General features: G+C 30.4%; 1 protein-coding gene across 1 annotated transcript in view; it reads left to right on the top strand.

Moving 5' to 3' along the window:
• The window catches only part of LOC107439425 (thrombospondin type-1 domain-containing protein 7B), a 484,164-nt gene that overhangs the window by 208,047 nt on the left and 253,154 nt on the right, over window positions 1-22,963 (top strand). Inside the window, exon 2 of the mRNA XM_071184973.1 lies at window positions 16,510-16,568. The gene's annotated coding sequence lies outside the window, so the exon portion shown is untranslated. The remainder of the gene's footprint in view (window positions 1-16,509; window positions 16,569-22,963) is intronic.

The following is a 22,963-nucleotide window of genomic DNA, read 5'->3' as shown; positions in this document are numbered from 1 at the left end:
TTGAACAACCGACCTAATGTTTCAGTTTACGACTAGCGATGTTCAAATCCGTAGCCTTGAAAACTTGAACCCAATCCAGAAGACAAGGGAACTCCTGGATCAAATATTGGGACAAATAAACTAGCCTTCATGGAGGACTTTTTTGGTGAAACTAACCAGCATTTCCGTTACATGGGGAGATAAATCACGAAAACCTTTAACGGTCAATTGATGGCAAAAAAACTCTAATCCTTCATCCATCTACGACTGAGGATAATTTACATCAGCCCTACGGTTGATGCCAGCCGGGTGCGGAAATCGTATCGACCAGCTATCGCAGGGATTCGAACCCGGTTCATCCTCATTGGGAGGCTCTTTTCTCTGAGCTACCACGGCTCATTTAGGTTTTTTCTGGAGTAAACTAAGGTTCTAAGTGCATTCAGCGACAAACAGTCTGACTTACGAACTTAATAAGGCGTCAAGAGTGTGATTCTTATGACTTAAGAAGTTTAAACGAGTGATATATATTTATGATACTCTGGTATATTTTCAAGACATCATCAAAAATACGAATAAATTCCACAAATTTTTTTACCCATAAATCAATAGTTCACGCGAAATATAATTACTGTAGTGTGTGGTAATGACATTTCAGAGAATAAAAACCATAATTCTGGTATTCAAAATGTACAGTATTTAATCCAGTCATTTAGTAATTGTTTCGGTCATATGGAAGCTGTTTACAGGAAGTTTTGATTCTCACAATTACAGCTCTTATTATCTCACATTTAGTAAAAAATGCGACACTGAAAAGTAAATTTAACCACATAAATGGTTTTTATGTCATGCCTTAAAGTATAATAAAATGACGAAATTTTATTTAGCTGACCAAATTGCATCATATATTATGAAGCCATATTTTATTGTTAATTTTAATAAAATCAGTACCAAATCACTTAGAAAAGGTGCTTTTTTTGGTGTTCCCATAGCGACAAAAACTCAGAAACCTTACCATATTCTGGTAGATTTTACCATGCTTTTTTTACCTCAGTGCAATATTATATATTTTTGAACGGACTTATAAGAAATTGGAATTGTTGTTCACAATTCTGATCTAGTTTCTATTACAGGAAAACTGTAACAAATAAAATAAATGCCTTGCTGCTCGTTTCACGTTTTGAAAGCTTTTCATTTTTTTTTTGTTCTTGAATTGGTTATAGCAGTTATTTACCTAACAATAAATATTGAAACCTAACAGTAAGCAACAATTAACAATAATTCTGTAAGCTGCTACTTGGTTACATTTCTTATCCGTAACCAATGAACCAAGTTTAAACATAGTCTTTCTTTTACCCACAAAATATATGAGTCTTAATACACATCTTTCCACTGACGTATAGGTAAATAAAACTGTCACTGATTGACAGTCCTGAACTTGATTCCATTTCATTTGATGCGTGCGTATTTATATAACTGCATGAGTAAAAATATATATTTCGGAGACGATAAACAAAAATGCATGAAAACTGTAAATAACACAATCATTTACAGTTTGAACTAGGTTCTATTTCAAGAAAATCGGTATCCATAAAGTATACATATACTTTATCATTCTTTTCTTTTTTGGAAAAGAGTTGTACCGTCTCCGTTCTTGAATTGGTTACAATGTTTACTTACCTAACAGTAAATATTGAACGTTAACTCGATAAGCTGTTACTCAGTTTTATTTCTAAGCAATAAGCGATAACGAGTTACAATTCAGGTTGTTTTTCATGGGCTTCCAAAGCTGTTATTTGTTTTCTTTAAAACGGTCCATAAGTTTTATTTCTGAAAATGACCTTCTATTAGTAAAGCCTGAAGTTGGAAGAATTCCAGAACTACCTTTTCTTAGAGTGCAACTGAAAAGAAAATACTTTATAAGAATCTCTTTTGTTCGAGTTTTTCACTTCATTTCCAGTATTTTTCGCAAACGATATCTTTCGATAAATTCAAAAGAATCGTTTGGTTGCGAAATGGATCAAACTAAAAAGTAAATAACGGGGGGGAAATGAATTGTATGAGTTAGTATTGTTATTTCAGTTTCAAAACGAAAAGTCATTATTTCCGAAATTTAATCTAATTTTCCCTTTTTTAGTTAAGAAAATATTTTTCCCTTTACACAAAAGTAATTGAATACATATTTCAAACTTAAAGAGCTGATATTCATTTTCTTAAAAGTAAGTTTTATTCTCAATTATGATTTTTGAATAAATGGCTAACAAGTATTCAAATAAGCGAAATAATTAAATTTTATTTTGAAAATTCTCGGCATAATGATGAACTTTTGGGGGAGTACTAATTTGAAACTTAATATAAAATATTTAACAACGAAATGCGATCGATTATTTTATGCATCTTTTAAATGGTAAAATAATATTTGGAAATTATTTTGCAAAATGTAAGATCAGAAATTATTTTGTAGTTGATTCTAACTCGTAAGAAATTTTCAATTGGTTGAAATAATTAATATAACACATCTAAAAGATAACAAGGAAAATCGAAATTTAATTTGAAGTTAAAAAAGGTTTTTAAAACGATAAAAAGTCAAGGATTTAAGAAAATATTTTTGTAAACCAAAATTCGCAAAATAATACTATAAAAATTAATTGAATTCTCTCAAAATTAATGATATATGCAGTTTATAATTAAAATTAATCATAAAAATGTAAATGAAATATTGTTTTATAAAAATCAGTTATTTAACCTCAAATACAAATATTTGTTTGATTATTTACCCTTTGTTTAGCTCTTTCAGAAATGATGAAATAAAAACTTGTCCAACTTATTTTTCTAGTTTCACTTCATCGATAATAAAGACTTTATATAGTGAAATAATGTTTAAATTATTATGTGATGTTGAAAATAGACTAATAATTAAAAGAAAATTGATGAGTAGAGGTGACGAGAAACTGTGAATCACGACGTGGAATATCAATCATGGCCAGTCTGAAATTTTTGCTCGCCACCATTTTCACGAAAAACAGAAACAATATCAGAAATTTTTACCGATGTAGTAAAATTATTTTCTGTGGTTTCCAAAATCATAAAGCATTGTTGAAAAATTGAAGCACATTTATTGTAAAATAATAATAATAATAACCTGTACTTGATCCGTTTGAATTCTTCCAATTAACATCATGGTTCAACCATGTCCAAGTACCTAGCCCCAATTTTAGGGCTTTATTTTTTAACGGACTCTATCTAACTTTCTTTAACGTGCTCTATCTTTTTGGTAGGAAAGTCAGGTAATTTTTCTCCCGGTCGGACGACGTGAAAAACACCTCAGCTGGTACCTCTCACTACAATCTCCCCCTACTGAGGAGAGGACTTTCAACATGCACAGATTTATTGTGTCCATTGCTGCTCTGGTTGCTTTGTCGGCTGCCAGGATCGAACTCACTACCTCCATCTCTCTAGCCAACGGTGTGAGTCGCCTTATGCGACTGCGCCACCGTAACGTTTCCTACTAGTTAACAGCCGTGGTCAAAACTTTTATTGTAGGGAAGGGGCAATTCTATATATAACATGAATATTAAAAAAATATTGCCTCACTGAAAAATGCCTGGATCTTATTTCCAAAACTCATTCATGGAAGTAAATTTTTTAAGTCATCATGCGGAAATCCTATATACAACATGAAGACATGAAATGTTAAAAGAAATACATAACAGTGATTGATTTGATATTATGAATCACATTAAACCCTGATCTCACTCATGATAGTAACATATTTAAATACAATGTTAAAAAAAAATGTTTCGCTGTAGAAGTCGTAATTGCATAGTAAAATACGTGTTTGTAAGTTTTATATTTACACAATTAAGTTATTAACGCAAATAATACAAAAGTGTTTTTGGCTTTCGTTGAATATTAAGAATTGATGGGTATTAATATTATAAGGCAGTGTATGACAGTACTTTAAAAACATTAACACATAAAATTACATCTAAAAATAATACCTAAAACAATATCAATACATTAAATAATGATACAATAAACAACAAGAATACATGATAATATAATAGAGTAGATTCGAAGCTGCGATTTATATATAATAGCAACATACTAGCATGACAAATGTTCTCTAGGTAAATATTATAAGTTTACGTAGAAAATGTTTATGCAAGTTAATTATTTACATAATTGCTACAATACAAATATGTAACCTTAAAAGCGTAACAAGTTCATTAGCACACGATTGATTATGATATCGAGGCTAAGCACTGTACTTTAATTGCTAAACATTTGAGAGCAGAAAATATCCTTTTTCTTTCAATAAGAGTTTTTTGCAAGATTAGGGTTTGGAAGTCATAGTTTAGTATTAGAAATTTTTCGGTGTGATGTATTAATATTACCACACAGTTTTTTTTTGTAAGACATTTACGCCATACAACTGTTTCATGAGCCATTTTTTGGACTGTGAAAGAATTATAAACTATTATTAGAATATTTAGGGCCAAATTAATATAACTTGGCGAGTTATTGTTGATATCGGCCTGTGTGCTCCAGAGATATTTAGTAGAAATTTTCTCCTACTAATTTTCTTTCCTAATTTTCCTAATTTTTCCTAATTTTCTTAATCCTACCACACATTTTTTTTATAAGACATTTACACCATGCAGCTGTCCCATGAGCCACTTTTCGAAATGTGAAAGAATTACAAACTGTTATCAGAGCAAAAAGTGTTTGTATACCGCTACCAAATCAATATAACTTGGAGAGCTTTTGTTGATGTCATCCTGTATGTTCCTGAGATATTTGATAGGAATTTCCTAAGCGATGATTTAAAAAAATTAATAAATAAGAAATAAGCTTGTTATGACACACTTTGGAAATTTCAATTCTAAGATTATGTTAAAATTATCGGTAGCAGTCCGCCGATCTAATAAACTATAAAGTTTATGATTATGAGCATTTCTTTTCCTTTATGACTTTGAAACCGCTTACAACAAGTACGATTAAAGAAATGTGAATGCGAAACTATATGGTTTTGTAACCATTTACAATTAGCACTGTTTCAAAACCGTTTGAATGAAATTTAATTGGACATTGGATTTAGGTAATGATTGGATTTAGGTAATGTTAGGCTTTATGTTAGGGAATAGACATTGATTTTAAACTGTAGTTGAGTTGTGCTTTTTTTTAAATGAAATGTGGAGTGCGGCTTAATTAGTTTATCTGGTGGTGCCATCTACTGCAAGAAATAGGAAGTGCTAGTCTGTTTCTGTAGAAGCATACAAAGCAGCTTTGCATGGAAAGCAGTTCACGCATAGAAAGCAGCTCTGTGGATCTGCTATTTAGGAATAAGATTGAATATTCGTATGATTGAATGATTTCGTATTCTACTTCAAAAGTGTCACCGATTTGAGAGTGTTGGACTCTGAACACTGAGGAAATTAAAGAAATATTGTGATATCAAAGCTAGGATTCAAATTCCCGATAAGCAGGATATGAGATTGACAGATTAGCCCTTTGCTCTTCAGTATGTACCCAGCTGTAAGAAACTAAATAGCCTCATAAGATAGGCCTAGTGGTCTAAGATAAAATTCTATTTATTTAACCATTTTACGTTAAAACAGGTTTTTTCATAGTTAACAGTTTGAATACCATTTTTAAGGTTGTTTGACTGTTGTGGTTAAATATGATTAAACAATAATTAAATATAAAACTATTTAATATAACTTAGTTTTCTATTTCAGTAAAATTTAGTGACAGATTTATACAATTATTTTAATTTAATGTAAACTTTTTTATTTAGTTTTTAATGTACTTTTTAGCATTGCACACCTATGAATATAATAAAATAGAGTAAATCTAAACAGACGAATCGCTTGAAGAAAAATAAAGAGGAATCTGTTCAAAATCAATTCACGAAATGCCAAAGAAAAGAGGTTTATTTTTCGCCATAAATCCAATCACTGTCGAAGATGAAAGCAAAATAGGCACGTCTAGCTTAAAGGAGATTATAAAGATTTTGACTGTCTTCTAGCGAGAGTGACATTCAGTTTACTCTTTTACCAGATGGACTCTTTATTTTATTCCTTATATACGACTGAAAGGGAAATCTTTTTCTTAAGAACTTCTTATCAATGCCAGAATCGTTAAGTGAGACAGTTGATCTGCACACTGTCAGTGTTATAGATATATGCTTCAAACTGTCTTTTAGTTAACACAGTTTTTTTAAATGCAATTTATACCATCATAATTTGATTTAAAATACTACGGCTATAATATCATAAGTCATGTCGGTAATAAAGAATTTTGTTGTAATTTTATAATGATTAAAATTTTAATGAACATTTTATAACTTATATATACATCATTTTATAACTTATATATAAATATTCAGTGTTATAGATAAATGCTTGTTAACTCAGTTTTTTTTTTAAATGCAATTTATACCATCATAATTTGATTTAAAATACTATGGCTATAATATCATAAGTCATGTCGGTAATAAAGAATTTTGCTTTTAATGAACATTTTATAACTTATATATATATTCAGTGTTATAGATAAATGCTTCAAACTGTCTTCTTGTTAACATAGTTTTTTAAATGCAATTTATACCATCATAATTTGATTTAAATTACTATGGCTATAATATCATATGTCATGCCGATAATAAAGAATTTTGCAGTAATTTTATAATGATTAAAACTTTAATGAACATTTTATAACTTACATCATTGCTACCAAAAATGATACATTCATGTTTAAAAGTTATATCGAAAAATATTTCATGAATAAAAACAATAGGATACCTACAACTGACGTAGTGTGGGTTTCTCGATCCAGAATGTTTGTTAAGACATGGTATTTGTTTACGTTGGCAACAGTTGTTTCCATTCCATTTCGAGTAAATCAAGCCCGTAAATCAAGTATCAATTCTCTTAAAGGATACATTCTATATTCTTTCACAATGATTCTTTCACAAATATTCAACGTGCAATATATTTCGTACTTAAGACAAAGACAGGCACGGAGCCACGTAGAACATGAACAAACTAATTATACAACTAAGTTGCCAAGTACACAAAATAGAAATATATCACGGTTATAATAAAATATATAAACAAATTATTAATTTAAGTTAAGTAAAAAACTTAGACGTGAAGGAAATTTAATTCATAAGTTTCGATACGGTGCTGTATTTAATAAACTTTACGTTAATTAGCATTCTAACTTATGTTTAGAAACTTTGCTCAACTTTAACGAACCATTTTGTTTCTAAGCAATCGGCTGGCTCTGGCATCATAGGTTACATTTGAGAGTATTCGTGATCTTCTTCTTCTTAAAGTGCAAGTACCCCATTGTAACATTTATGCAACGTAAATTATATAATTATTTTTTTTATTTATTTATTAGTTTTTGTTGATGTAAACTGATAGCGAATATCCCATAACGTGACATTAAGATTTCTGGCTTACATAATAATATTTATCTCCAAAATTCCTACTATTCCTAAAAAATCAACGCAATATTTCATAACTCCCGGTACATATTATAAACTTGAAAGATAATCTCAAGTCTTTTCACGCAAGCATTTGAAGTTAATAACCGAAAAACTACAACTTATCAATAGTTAAATTGGTACTACTTTTCAATTTTTGCGAATCATAAAAGCTCTGATCATAGAAAAATAAAATTATATAATTATATTACGGTTGAACAAAAATTATTTGTTTAATTGTAATATCCTTGGCTTTTAAGACATGGAAATGACAAATCCTGTATCCACATTTCTGTTGTTGTTGTTGTTGTTAATTTACGTCGCACTAGAGCTGCACAATGGGCTATTGGCGACGGTCTGGGAAACATCCCAGAGGATGATCCGATGACATGCCATCACAATTTTAGTCCTCTGCGGAGGGGATGGCATTCCCGCTTCGGTAGTCCGACGACCTGTGCGCGAAGTTGAGCACTTTACGGTAGCGCAGTTTAACGAGGACCAATACCGCACACCCTCGGTCCCTACGCAGACTGATCCAAGTGGTCATCCACCCGCACACTGACCGTAGCCAGTGATGCTTGACTTAGCTATCAATCCACTGCGGGACCCACATTTCTGAGACTGCAAAATATGTTTTTAAAACATCACAAACATGAAATGTAATGATGTAAAATTTATTCAACACCACAATGACCTGGTGAAATTTGATATGCAGTATTTCAATAGAGTAAAAGATGACTTAATCAAAATAAAAACGAAAAGCTTCTAAATGTATTTATTATATGGTGTAAAAGAAGATGTTAACATAGTAACACACACTTTAACGCTATCCTACCTAATGAAAGAGTGGTTTAGTTTATGAAACGCATAAAAACATTTTTCTTTTCATAATTTATGTTTATAGTTTTTTTTCTATTTTTAAAAGATGCACTTTTTTAACGATATTTTCAATTCTTTTACACCTTTTATGGTGCATTGTTACGCATAAAAATTGTGTTACTTAGAGCTCATAAACTTTTAAATGAGGCATATATTAGCCATAAGTAAATTTCATCCTAAAAAGAAATATCATAAGAGATAAAATAGTTTAAAACTGAATGAAATATCTTACTCTCTTTACTTTATATAAGCTCAGATATGAATTCTCAATTTTTCTGAATTTATATCACTGTGCCTACCTATAACCTCTACTCTTGATATAAGCTATTAACATTCTTAACCTAGTATACGTTTTTATCTAAAGAATATGCCAAATAAACTCACTTTTAGAGTTGGAGATAGATATTTGAAACGTTAAAACGATTTAGTTTTTTATTTAATTGTTAATATTAATCGATCATAGAGAAACTTTTCGGTCCATGACATGTGTTTATTTTTATTAATTGATCATATCTTCAAGTTGAAACATTTTAATAATGTTATTAACTTTTTGTAACAATACATTCAAAAAATCTGAGCTGTTTTATTTCTGCAAAACTAAGCCATCCATTTTATAAAACTATTTCCGGATTTTTCAAAACAAAATAGCTATTAATAGTTAATGCAAACATTTATAACTTTCGCTGAAAAACAAACCCATCTCATATAATAACTTTTCGTAAAATAACTTTTTTTCACAACTTTGATTCGAACTTTCTAAAGTAATAAATTGTGAAATAGACAGAAAGTTTCACGTATCTTTCAGTCGAGTGCAACAGGTGATTATTTCTATAAGAATTCCTTTTCCTAATCCTATTAAAAGAAGCTTAGAAGGAAAAGGAAAATCCGCAACAGAGCATTGCTTCTTTAAATCCGTATTAACTACATTATTGTTTGAAACCTAACTTAAGAATATCGTAAAGACATAACAGATCAAAAATCTTCAAATAAGACTTTTAAATAAATGTCTAGGAGTTATGGATTAATTGCATTTAATTCAACAAGAACTATGACTGCTATATTTATAAAATTTCCTATGTGCATCGAAAATACATTTGCTCGAGCTTTAGAAATCTATACACTATGCATAGTATCAGAATTTCAGTCATATTAGGATCTGTGAAAATTGCTGTTAAAAAAATAATTAAATAAAAAAAAGACATTTTAGAGTTTTGTAACCATCGTTGAACAGCCAACCCAATTTCGGGTTTACGACTACTAATTTTCAACTCCGTAGCCCTGTAATTTTGAATCCAATCCAGAAGACAAGGGAATTCCTGAATCAAGTATTGGGAGAAATTTGTCTCTATTGAGGATTTTTTGATGGAACTAACCCGCATTTGCTTTACATGAAGAGGAAAACCACGAAAACCTCCTACGGTAGGGAAAACCTCCTACCGGGAAAGGGACTCGAATCCACAATCCCTCTACCACTGAGGAACTTTTACGTCAGCACTGAGGTCGGTGCAAGTCGAGTACGGAATTTATATCGACCAGCCATCTTTTGGATTCGAACCCAATTCACCTCACTAGAAGGCGAACACTCTATCCCCTGAGTCATCACGGTATTTTAAAGTTTAATTTATTTTATTTTATAACCGTCGTTGAACAGCAGACCTAATTTCGGGTTTACGACTACAAATTTTCAATTCCTTAACCATGTAATTTTGAACCAATCCAGAAGACAAGGAAATTCCTATATCAGTACCCCCATCATAGGTATGATTTTTTATGGGAACATAGAGGACTTCGTGACTCAACAGATTTAACGTGTATCAGTAGGGATGGAACCCACGACCTCTTGGACATAGGCCTAAGAACCTACCAACCAGGCTATCCCGGCTTCTGTATTTTAAAGTGTCATCAATGCGTGGTCCAAGCTAAGGGCACTACATTTATCCCATTTGCACTAGTTTCTAACTTTTAATGCAGCGCTCTTAAGCTAAGTGACTCCCCAGCCACTGCGACATTTCCGAAAATGAGAGAGCCGATCGCTTGGCAAAATGCAGCTGTAGACTTCATCAACCCACTTTTGCTCTCGCCTACAACCAGATATTCTCCACCACTTTGAGAGCGATCGACAAATATATTAAGAATGTGCTAGATATAGATGAAACGGGAAAGATTTGATCCAACCTCATTTCGTAATCCTTTACCCATGGACCACCCCCGGCAAATTTTCACAGCAAACTTTCGTACGTTAGCTGGTCATGACTATCTTCAGGCTCACCTTCACCAGATTGGTGTTTCGGTAGCTTCTGACTACCCTATGTGCTCTCTTCAGGTGAAGTGATGAGTCTTAAACACTTAGCAAAATTGTGCCTCTATGACCATTACCATTTTACCTATTGACAACTATCTTTTAAAGGCTGTTTTATACTGGATTGCTAGAAGGGAAATGGCTCATAAGGCTAATCCCCAACGTAAGAAGAAAAAATCTTAAACAGAGTAAAAAGACTGAACTAATCAGTTATAAAAAAAGGTTTAAAAAAAACTGTATATCTTAGTTTTTATACTTATAAAAAGTGATTATGCACTTCTCTCCAGAGAACCTGATTTCCACGCGTCCCGTCAGCCATTAATGGCCGGCTGATTTATTGTGCCTATTATGTGTAAATTAATTAAAGTAAAGATTGATAAGATTATTTCCTTAGTAAGTATTTTTAGACTAAAGTAAATTACATTTGAATTTTATTTCATTTTATAAGTCCGTTGCATGTGCACAGTAGCTCTGTCATATAATGACAGTATTAACAACAAAAAAATTTCTTTTTTTTTCTTTCTTTTTTTTAATAAAAAAAGATTATTAAAAAAGGATGCATTCAAGTAAGTTTATCATTCAAATTGAAAGAAAAAAAAGCATTAGAATTTTGATTTTAAAAAAAAATCTGTTCAAAACACTGTTAGAATTTTCTCAAAATTAAAATAAAAAAATTGTTATTTTACCATATTCAGCCAAAACAATGAATTAACCGTTTAAAAAAAATGACAATCGAACTGTTAACTGTGAGAAAATCATTTATTGACTTTTTTCATCTCATAAAATTAAACAACCAGATATTTTTTCCACGCCAACTCGGTCCCTCCGTATGAAGCCTTTTAGCTTTTTGCAACTGTATAGAACTTGTAAATGAGAGGGATAATATGTCAAACTAACAAACCACCGCGCCGAATCCCAGCTTTGACACCACATTGTTTCTTCCCTTCCTTCAACACGTGAAAAGTTTTCAGTGTCCTGTACTACCGAATTTGTGACACTGGACTATTGAAATACGAAATTATCATTTACGAATGGATCGCAGCATCTGAGAGCTGCTTACAATAGAAAAACTATAATACTTTCCATTTCTCACGAAAGATGGCACCACCAGATAATCCAATTAAGAAGTATTATATTAGTCATCTGACAAAACACGACTCAACTTTAACCTAACTCCAATGTCCATTGCCTAACGAAAAACCCCACATACAACTCCAATATCCAGTAAAAATTCATACAAACAATGCTAATTGTTAATAGTTTCAAAACCATACATGTTAAAAAATGTTCCTATCTGTAATTTTTACGGATAAACAGACTCTTGGCAGGTATTTAGCCGTAATTGTAGAATGAAAATTCTAACAGTGAATATAAATTAATATACTTTTAAAAAAATCAAAAATTGTACATACTTGCTCCCTATTCATTTTCGCTTGATGTACTCTTTTATTCATAATGTGCCTAGTTTAACTTTATGATAAAATTTATTCCTTAAAGTTATTGGAAATTCAATTATTTTTCTCGCATAATAATAAATTTAATTACTAAAATAAACATATATCATCTATTTATTTTTGAAGTTAAATCATTCTAAGTAAATATAATTACGTACCTTTTTTTTTTCATTTCCTTTTTACATGAATGATATATATTATAAAAATATACTTTTAAATCATATTATTTGAATATTTTAAATTAAAATATAATATTTACTGTGTATCTATTTCAAAAAACAATTATTTTCAAATTTAATATTATGTCCCTTTTTCGAATATTGCATTCGAAAAACATTTTTATATTTAATTTCCTCTAACTATTTTTAATAAATATTTAAAGAAATAATTTTCTAATCAACTGTTCTTCCTAATTTTGCGTAAGTCTAGAAAATATATTGTTTAACTTTTACATTAAAAAACATTTCCATTCTTTATTTCATGATTACAATTTTTGCAATAATAAGATACATTATAATTTAATGATGTAGCATAAAATGAATCACAATCATGGAAACTTATTTCAGAATAAGCTAGCAACTTTAAATTATAAACGTCATAAATTTAATAATTTTTATGAATTTAATCATTTTTATGTCAGAACTGTGAGAGCAAGAAAATTATTTTTCCTTTGTGATTATAAGCAGGAAAATAGATTTTATAATGCAAATTATGCGCTGTAAGAAACGAACCGGCTCGCGGAAAACTCGACGTTATTTATTATTTCAAGCTCATTCACATTATGAGAATGTGTAAATGTTTTAGCTGGCAGGCAAAAATATATTAAAAATTATGAATTTATAAAACTAATGAATTGCTCTTAGCTTTTTTTTACAAAGAGATAATGTTATTAGAAGATCATTTTAAAGTATAATTTCATTAAATTTATTTGCATTTTTGTCATGATTACCCCTAACATAGTATTTTGTTGAGTTAAATATTAAATTAGTTTACTTACAGTGCAAACGTTTTTTCGTGTTTTAAAAAATTCTGATTTTAATTTAATCTAGTTTAATTTAATTCAGGCATGCAATTTTTAAAATGAAAAAGAACTATTGCTTATTAGGAAGAAAAATTACGTGATGGAATAAAATGTTCACTATTCCTCTTATTGTTAACAAGAAAATGAAGGATGGAAGAAAAATTATTTAATATTGTATCCATTATTTCACCTTTAAAGTGAAAATAAATGAATACATGTTAGAAAAAAAATTTGTGTATTATTCTTTTTGTTTTCAAAATAAAAAAATAAAAATTCTGAATCCGAAATGCTAATTAATGAATTAATGTTAGAAAGAAATTACCTAATAGAGAGTGTATTATTCTTTTAATTTTTGAAATGATGAAGATGAGTGATTATATTTTAGGAAAAAAATAAGTAATGTCGTATTCATTATTCCTTTAAACTTAAAAGTGAAAATGAATGAATTACATGTCAAGAAAAAAAATACATCATTTAGTGTATATTATTCTTTTAATACTTAAAATGAAAATGAATGATTGCGTTTGAAAAGTGCACGTATTATAATACTTATCACTTATTTTATAATTTCAAAATTCATTACAATTCAATTCACCCAGTAATCATTACCCAGTGGGCACTTGTGGCTAAGCCACTGCGTTGCCCATGTCACACAACCGCAAATCCGTTTATAGGATGGGTTTCATCCACACAATCATACAGAAGAAAGGACATAGAACACAGAGAAAGGGCCGTGATAGCCTAGTTGGTAGGGCACTGGGCCCATGTTCAAGAGGTCGTGGGTTCGATCCCCACCGGCGAAAGACTCCCCGTGTAGTCCATGGTGATTGATGTACGTTAAATCTATCGAGTCACAAAGTCTTCCATGTTCCCATAACAAATCATACATCTGGGGGAACTGATCTGTAAGTTTCCTTGTCTTCTGGATCAGTTCAAAATTACAAGGCTACGGATATGAACATTAGTAGTCGTAAGCCCGGAAATTGGGTCGGCTGTTCAACGACGGTTTAAATGCCTTTTTGTATTTAATTTTTTTCAAACAGCAATTTTCAGAGATCCTAATACGACTGAAATTCTGACAGTATACGTAGTGTATAGATTTCCAAAGCTCGAATAAATGTAGTTTAAATGCACACAGGAAATTTTATAAATATAACTTTCATAGTTTTTGATGAATTAAATGCAATAACTCCATAACTCCTAGACGTTTATTCAAAAGTTGAAGATTATGTCTTTACGATATTCTTAAGTTATATTTCAAAATATAAAATAAAAAATATAAAATAAAGTAGAACAGAGAGAGAGAGAGAAAGTTATACCCATGCCTACGGTGGGATTCGAAACCACAACCACTGGCCTACGTAGTCCAGTCCAACCACCACTATTCCAATGATCGGCCAATTTCAAAGATATTTTGGACGAAAAATCACAGCTTTGATTGGAAATGTTTTTAACGGTTAAGAAAACGAACGTAAGAAACTTTTAGACTGTTTAGACACAACTTATTTTTTACAGACCAATCATCCAATACCTGGAAGCCACGAAAGTAGTCGCCGTTCAATAGGAAGTATAAAAATTTTGACATTTAAAGTTGTGACTGTTTAATAGTTGGTGGTTGCGACTGAGAGTTATCCCTAGAGAGCGACGAATTAAACATTGTCTAGTAGTACATAAAGTTTGAAAATCCAAAAAAAAAAGCCAAAATTAAGGTTATATTACCGTTTGAGGAGTTCCAATTGGATGATGAAAAAGTTTCACTGTTTACATGGTGAAGGATTAAAGTTGATTAGTCCCGTTTCAGGTGAGGATTACTTGAAATTTCCTTAATTGGCATCTTAGCGAGCATTCCTTTATTTAAAAAAAATTATTCTTAAGAAAAAACTGGAATTTTCGATACTAAATAAATCTTTCATGCATGAAAAACAAATTTCCCGTTTACGAACTTATTGAATTACAAATAATAATATTAATCGATCTATAGTTAATCTTATAACTATACCCGATTAGGGTATAATAGGAAAAACATCAGGAATACTTGCAAGTGTATACCGGACAATTTTACTTAACCTTAAAAAACATCAGTTATGGGAATATCAGGAAGTGGTTCTTAACTTTTAACAATATCAAAGTAGGGAATACCGGGCAGTTGAAACATGTACTGAGTGAACTGTTAACCGATCTTGATAATTTAAACGATTTCCATCTGCAAGTGTTTTTTAATGCATGCTTATAACTTTTACTTTAGCACTCAAATCTTTTTTACGCGACACGGCCTTGCATAACATTTTCAGTGATCTATGCTTTAAAAATATTTGATTATTATACGTTTATCTCACAATGAAAGAAAATTATGAATATTTAATTACTTTAGGAGAATCCGTCCATGAACCCCCTTTTCTAATCTAACCATCTTTTATTTTATTTTTTGATATTTTAGTTTATTTTGTTGCTTTTCACGCACTAGCGGTTAAGAAAGTGGGAGAATGTTTCCCCATAATGCACTATTTCTCCATCTAATAACATGGAAAAATCGGTTTTTCTATATAGACTGCAGGTTAAAATACGAACGAATTTTTCCGGGTAGAATCGTCAGTGGGTTAACATCAAAACTGGCGCGAACTTTTCAAACAAAGGTCTCGAGTGAGATAAATTTTTTCCACAATATTGGATAATTGGTCATTATTTAAAAAAAGAAAAATCGCATAAAAAGCATGTAATTGCAATTTTGAAAGAAAAAAAAAACTACGTTAAGTTTATAAATAAAAAGGACCCTACCAGCAAGTCGAATTTCGACTCTGTAGTAACATGTTACTAAGCCGCCCACAGGTTTTTTTTTTTTTTTTACAAGTTTAACAGTTACAGTTCATAATTCTCGAGCTAGTTATCGAATGTTAAGTGTGTTTATTCTATCTCCCTGTACTTTTTTCTACGCACTTTCGAAATTTAAAGTTTTTAAGTTTCATAGTTATTGCGCAGAAAAACGAAATATAACGTTAAGTTGAACACCCGAAACAGCAGCGGAGGCTCTTACGATTTTTTAATGCATGGAGAAAAGCAATTACTTATCTTGCTAAAATATAGCATGTTGAGGATCGAAATTTATCTGGTGACTAACTGCTCTTAAGTTTCATATTTTCTGTCTCTAAACAACAATCTCAGAATGGATGCTATACTTCATGGTATAAGCGGTATATGAGTACATTTTTGCTTACTTTTTATACTTTGTTTAAAAGCGTACTTCATTTTTCTTTTTGTTTGTTGGAGAAAAATGAGATTTAAAACTAAGAGAAACCTAGACGCCATTTCGTTTCTATTTATTCATTTTTTTTAACTATTGCAGGTGCTTTTTTTCCCTTCTAAAATAAATTCTTTTGTCTTTTTACAGTTTCACTTGTAGTGCATAGGGAATGCTCTGAAATGCAATTGCTCCAATGAAAAATTAAAGTAAGTGAATAATTTTGCAGTTCATAATAGTAAAGAAAAATATCGCAGGAAGAAAGTATTTGCCGCAATTAAACTTAACATATCTATTTTTTCACCATACGTCTGTAATAAAAGTACTTCGTAACAAAGTTCAAGAAAAAAGGAAAGAAACTTTCATACTTTTCATTTATTTATTTTTTAATAAAAGCAATTTTTGTAATTTTGCATTAAAAAAAACATTCAATACAGTTTAACTTACTGTAATAAACGCTTTAAAAGTGGAAAAAGTGTCATGAAATCATTTTATTCACAATGCCGAAAGATAAATTACATACTTAAATTTCGCAATTCGGAAAGATAAATTACATACTTAAATTTCGCAATTCGGAAAGATAAATTACATACTTAAATTTCGCAATTCGGAAAGATANTTTGCGTAAGTCTAGAAAATATATTGTTTAACTTTTACATTAAAAAACATTTCCATTCTTTATTTCATGATTACAATTTTTGCAATAATAAGATACATTATAATTTAATGATGCAGCATAAAATGAATCACAATCATGAAAACTTATTTCAGAATAAGCTACTTTAAATTATAAACGTCATAAATTTAATAATTTTTATGAATTTAATCATTTTTATGTCAGAACTGTGAGAGCAAGAAAATTATTTTTCCTTTGTGATTATAAGCAGGAAAATAGATTTTATAATGCAAATTATGCGCTGCAAAAAACGAACTGGCTCACGGAAAACGCGACGTTTTTTATTATTTCATGCTCATTCACATTATTACAATGTGTAAATGTTTTAGTTGTGTTGCTGGCAGGCAAAAATATATTAAAAATTATGAATTTATAAAAATAATGAATTGCTTTTTTTACAAAGAGATAATGTTATTAGAAGATTATTTTACAGTATAATTTCATAAAATTTATTTGCATTTTTATCATGATTACCCCTAACATAGTATTTTGCTGAGTTAAATATTAAATAAGTTTAGTTCTAAATCTGCTCAGTGTAAAGATTTTTTTCATGTTTTAAAAAATTCTGATTTTAATTTAATCTAGTTTAATTTAATTCAGGCATGCAATTTTTAAAATGAAAAAGAATGATTGCTTATTAAGAAGATAAACTACGTAATGGAATAAAATGTTCACTCTTCATCTTATTGTTGACAAGAAAGTGAAGGATGGAAGAAAATTTATTCAATATTGTATCCATTATTTCACCTATAAAGTGAAAATAAAGGAATACATAGAAAAAAATTATTCTTTTTATTTTCAAAATGAAAATTAATGAATGGATGTTAGAAAGAAATTATCTAATAGAGAGTGTATTATTCTTTTTATTTCTGAAATGATGAAAATGAAAGATTATATTTTAGGAAAAAATTACGTAATGTCGTATTCATTATTCCTTTAAACTTAAAAGTGAAAATGTATGAATTACATGTCAAGAAAAAAATACATCATTTAGTGTATATTATTCTTTTAATACTTAAAATTAAAATGAATGATTAAGTTTGAAAAGAAAATTACACGTATTATAATACTTACCTCTTATTTTATAATTTCAAAGAATTTTTTTTCTAAATGGCGGGCGCTTTTGTCTATGCCCCATTGACCTCAGAAGTGCCAGAATTACTACTCTCTTATTATTACCCAGTGGGCACTTGTGACTGTGCCACGGTGGCGGAGTAGCGTCGCTCATGTCACACAACCCCAAATCCGTTTATAGGGTGGGTTACATCCACACAATCATACAGAAGAAAGGACATAGAGCACAAAGAAAGGGCCGGGACAGCCTGGTTGGTAGGGCACTGGGCCCGTGTTCTAAAGGTCGTGGGTTCGATCCCCACCGGCCGAAGACTCCCCGTGCAGTAAATGGTGACTGATGCACGTAAAATCTGTCAAGTCGCAAAGTCCTCAATGTTCCCTGTCTTCTGGCTTGGTTCAAAATTATAAGGCAACGGAGTTAAACATTAGTAGTCGTAAATCCAAAATTGAATCAACGAAGATTGTTCAACGACGGTTAAAAAATATATAATATGAATAGAACACAGAGAGAGAGAGAGAGAAAGTTACATCCATGCCAACGGTGGGATTCGAAACCACTACTACTGACCTCGTTGTCCAGTACAGTAACCTCTATTCCAATAATCGGCCAATTTCAAAGATATTTTGGACGAAAAATCACCACTTGGATTGGAAATTCTTTCAACGGTTAAGAAAACGAACGTAAGACACTTTTGAAGTGTTTAGACAAAACTTATCTTTTACACACTAATCATCCAATACCAACGGAAGCCACGAAAGTGGTCGCCGTTCAATAGGAAGTAAAAATTTTGACATTTAAAGTTGTGACTGTTTAATAGTTGGTGGTTGTGACTGAGAGGTACTCCTCGAAGCGAAGAATTAAACGTTGTCTAGTAGTATACATGAAGTTTGAAAATACAAAAAAAAAGCCAAAATTAAAGTTATATTACTGTTTGAGGAGTTCCAATTGGAGGATGAAAAATTTTCCCTGTTTACACGGTGAAGGAATAAAGTTGATTTGTCCCGTTTCAGGTGGGGATTCCTTGAAATTTCCTTAACCCCTTCCTTCTCGCTCCCGTGAAAATGACGGGGTGAGGTTTCGCCCTCCATTTCTCGCTCCGGTGATAGTGACGGGGTGGAGTGTTCAGCAGTAGCGCGCCAATAAGAATAAAACTAATTCATTTCTTTTGCCCGGAAAAGATTTTATTTCTCATTTTACACACCAGATGGCAGTACCAGGATATTTTTAAGGTAATTGCAGATAGTTAGTTTATTTTAAACTAGATATCAGCACTAATCAAATTCGTAATACAAATACTAAAGTCAAAAAAAATACGCACTTTTATGACCGTTTTCTTGAAAATTAACCGATCGTTAAGGGGTTAATTGGCATATAAGCGAGCATTCTTTTATTTAAAAAAAAATATTCTGAAGAAAAAAATAGAATTTTCCATACTAAATAAATATTTTTTGAAAATCGAATTTCCCTCTTACGAACTTATTTCATTACAAATAATAATATTAATCGATCTGAAGTTATTCTTATACCTATGTACCCGATTAGGGTATAATGGGAAAAACATCAAGAATACTTACTTGCAAGTGCATACAGGATAATGTCACTTAACCTTAAAAAACATCAGTGAAAGGAATATCAGGAAGTGGTACTTAACTTTTAACAATATCAAATTAGGGAATACCGGGCAGTTGAATAGACCCATAAAAACATGTACCGAGTAAACTGTTAATCGATCTTGATAATTTCCCTCTGCAAGTTTTGTTTAATGAATGCTAATAACTTTCACTTTAGCACTCGGAAATCTTCTTTACGTGACACGTCCTTGCATAACTTCTTAAGAGATTCTTGCTTTAAATATATTTGAGTATTATACATTTATCGCACAATGAGTAGAAAATTATGAATATTTAATTACTTTTTTTATACCACTGAGAAAATCCATTCACGATCCCCTTTATCTAATCTAACACTCTTTTATTTTATTTTTTGATATTTGAATTTATTTTGTTGCTTTAAACGCACTGGCTGTTTAGAAAACGGGAGAATGTTTCACCGCAATACACTGTTTCCCCATCTAATAACATGGAAAAATCGTTTTTTCTATATGGAGAAGACTGCAGGTTTAAATACGAATTGGTTAACATCAAAACTGGCGCGAACTTTTCAATCAAAGGTCTCGAGAGAGATACATTTTTTCCACAATATTGGATAAATGCTCATTATTTAAAAAAGAAAAATCGCAAAAAAAGCGCTTAGTTGCAATAACTTTCAAACAAATTCGAATTTTGAAGGAAAAAAAACTTAAGTTTATGTAAAAAAGAGGACCTTACCAGCACGTCGGATTTCGACTCTTTAGTAGCATGTCACTAAGCCGCCAACAGGGTATTTTTTTTTTTTTTTTTTTACAAGTTTATCAGTTACAGTTCATAATTCTCGAGCTAGTTATCGAATGTTAAGTGTCTTTATTCTATCGTTCTCCCTGTACTTTTTTCTACGTACTTTCGAAATTTAAAGTTTTTAAGTTTCATAGTTATTGCTCAGAAAAACGAAATATAACGTTAAGTTGAACACCCAAAACAGCAGCGGAGGCTCTTACGATTTTTTAATGCATGGAGAAAAGCAATTACTTATCTTGCTAAAATATAGCATGTTGAGGATCGAAATTTATCTGGTGACTAACTGCTCTTTAGTTTCATATTTTCTGTCTCTAAACAACAATCTCAGAATGGATGCTATACTCCATGGTATAAGCGGTATATGAGTACATTTTTGCTTACTTTTTATACTTTGTTTAAAAGCGTACTTCATTTTTCTTTTTGTTTGTTGGAGAAAAATGAGATTTAAAACTAAGAGACACCTAGACGCCATTTCGTTTCTATTTCTTCATTTTTTTTAACTATTGCAGATGCTTTTTTCCCTTCTAAAATAGATTCTTTTGTCTTTTTACAGATTTCACTTGTAGTGCATAGGGAGTGCTCTGAAATGCAATTGTTCCAATGAAACATTAAAGTAAGTGAATAATTTTGCAGTTCATAATAGTAAAGAAAAATATCGCAGGAAAAAAGTATTTGCCGCAATTAAACTTAACTTATCTATTTTCTCACTATATGCCTATAATAAAAGTACTTACTAAATAAAGTTCAAGAAAAAAGGAAAGAAACTTTCGTACTTTTCGTTTATTTATATTTTAAGAAAAGAAATTTTTGTGTTTTAGTATAAAAAAAAAACATTCAATATAGTTTAACTTACTGTAATAAACACTTTAAAAGTAGAAAAAAAGTGTCATGAAATCATTTGGAATGCGGAAAGATAAATTACATACTTAAATTTCACAATGCAGAAAGATTAATTACACACCAAAATTTTAATAATAATAAAAAGCATTGTTTTTTTTTTACTTACATATTGTTTAAAAAGCTCTTAAAGAAGTTCAGTATTGATGAAAATTTTAATTTTCTACGTTCTTGTACTACTTAGTGCAATTCTCTTTTCGTTTCATGACATGGTATAAATAATAACATTTTAATTAAGTAAAGCTAAATCCAATATATTTTAATATTTTAGTTTTACAGAAGTGTACGTTACATAGAAATATTAATATTAAAATAAATATAAAAAGTTGAAATTAGAAATATTACTTAACTTTCCTTGAATAAAACATAGCAGCATATTTTGTTCCCTTCTGAAATTAATTTATGTAATGTCATTTTATTCTAACTGTTGCTATAAAGTATGCACTATTTATTAAGTGTAGAAGAAATGTTTTGTTTCAGCTTTTCATTTCTTGTGAATAATAAGTTACCTGATTCAGAACTGGTATTCGTGATTTTTTTTTATGAAATTAAATTAGTTTTCCATTTATAGATTACTTAAATAGTGTGGGACATAAATTTAAAACTGAAAAAAGTGTCTAGTTATAACATATTTACTTTAAGCCTACAAATTTAAAACAGAAAATCAACTAACTACAAGAATACACCAAATATCGAACGGTTTTCTTTAGAAAAAAAATGTTTTTTTTTAGTTTAATATGCAGATATTTTAAAATTAAACTACCGATAATCAGAGTCTCATTACTCTGGTTTGATTGAAGGAGTCCTACTGAAACATTGACTACTAATGTAGATCATATTATCAAGGTATTCGTTGGAAAAAAAATAGAAATTTAAGAAGTGTCTAGTTATAGCATATTTACTTTAAACATAAATGCTTAAAACAGAAAATCAACTAACTATAAAAATGCACCAAATATAGAACAGTTTTCCTAAAAAAAAATGTTTTTTTTTAGTTTAATATACAGATAGTTTAAAATTAAACTAATGATAATCAGAGCCTCATTACTCCAGTTCGATTGAACGAGTCCTATATAAACATTGACTACAAACGTAGATCATATGGTCAAGGTGTTCGTTGGAAGAAAAAATTGAAATTAAATTAATTAGATGGCATGGTAATAAAGTTCGGAAATAAAAGAATATAAATATTTTTTATTTATATGTACACTTGGATGCTCTATTTGTTTACATTTTAATTCAAAAATATACTTATAGTTTCCTGTGTACACCATTTGCATATGGTTTTAGCAGAACAGCTTCTTCTATTGTCCTAATTTGAAACTATTTTTTCTTCTCCTTCAAACGGAAGCCTTGGCTGAATGATCTACAAAACAAAAAAACGCGTGATAGCGTCAAAAACACAATAGCAATTGCAGCGCAAGCCTCATTAAGGTAAGAAACATACGCCGTAAATAGGGCATAACTGGGTTATATTTCGCTCATTATGTCAAGGAGAAGGCATTTAAAGTGAATGTAAAGTCGTGCTGTAATCGAGGTATCCAGAAAGCATTTCGGATGCGC

Source organism: Parasteatoda tepidariorum, chromosome 9 (genome assembly GCF_043381705.1).
Source record: "Parasteatoda tepidariorum isolate YZ-2023 chromosome 9, CAS_Ptep_4.0, whole genome shotgun sequence".
In the NCBI taxonomy this organism is placed as follows: Eukaryota; Metazoa; Arthropoda; class Arachnida; order Araneae; family Theridiidae; genus Parasteatoda; species Parasteatoda tepidariorum.
This window is presented reverse-complemented; position numbering and strand designations above follow the sequence as displayed.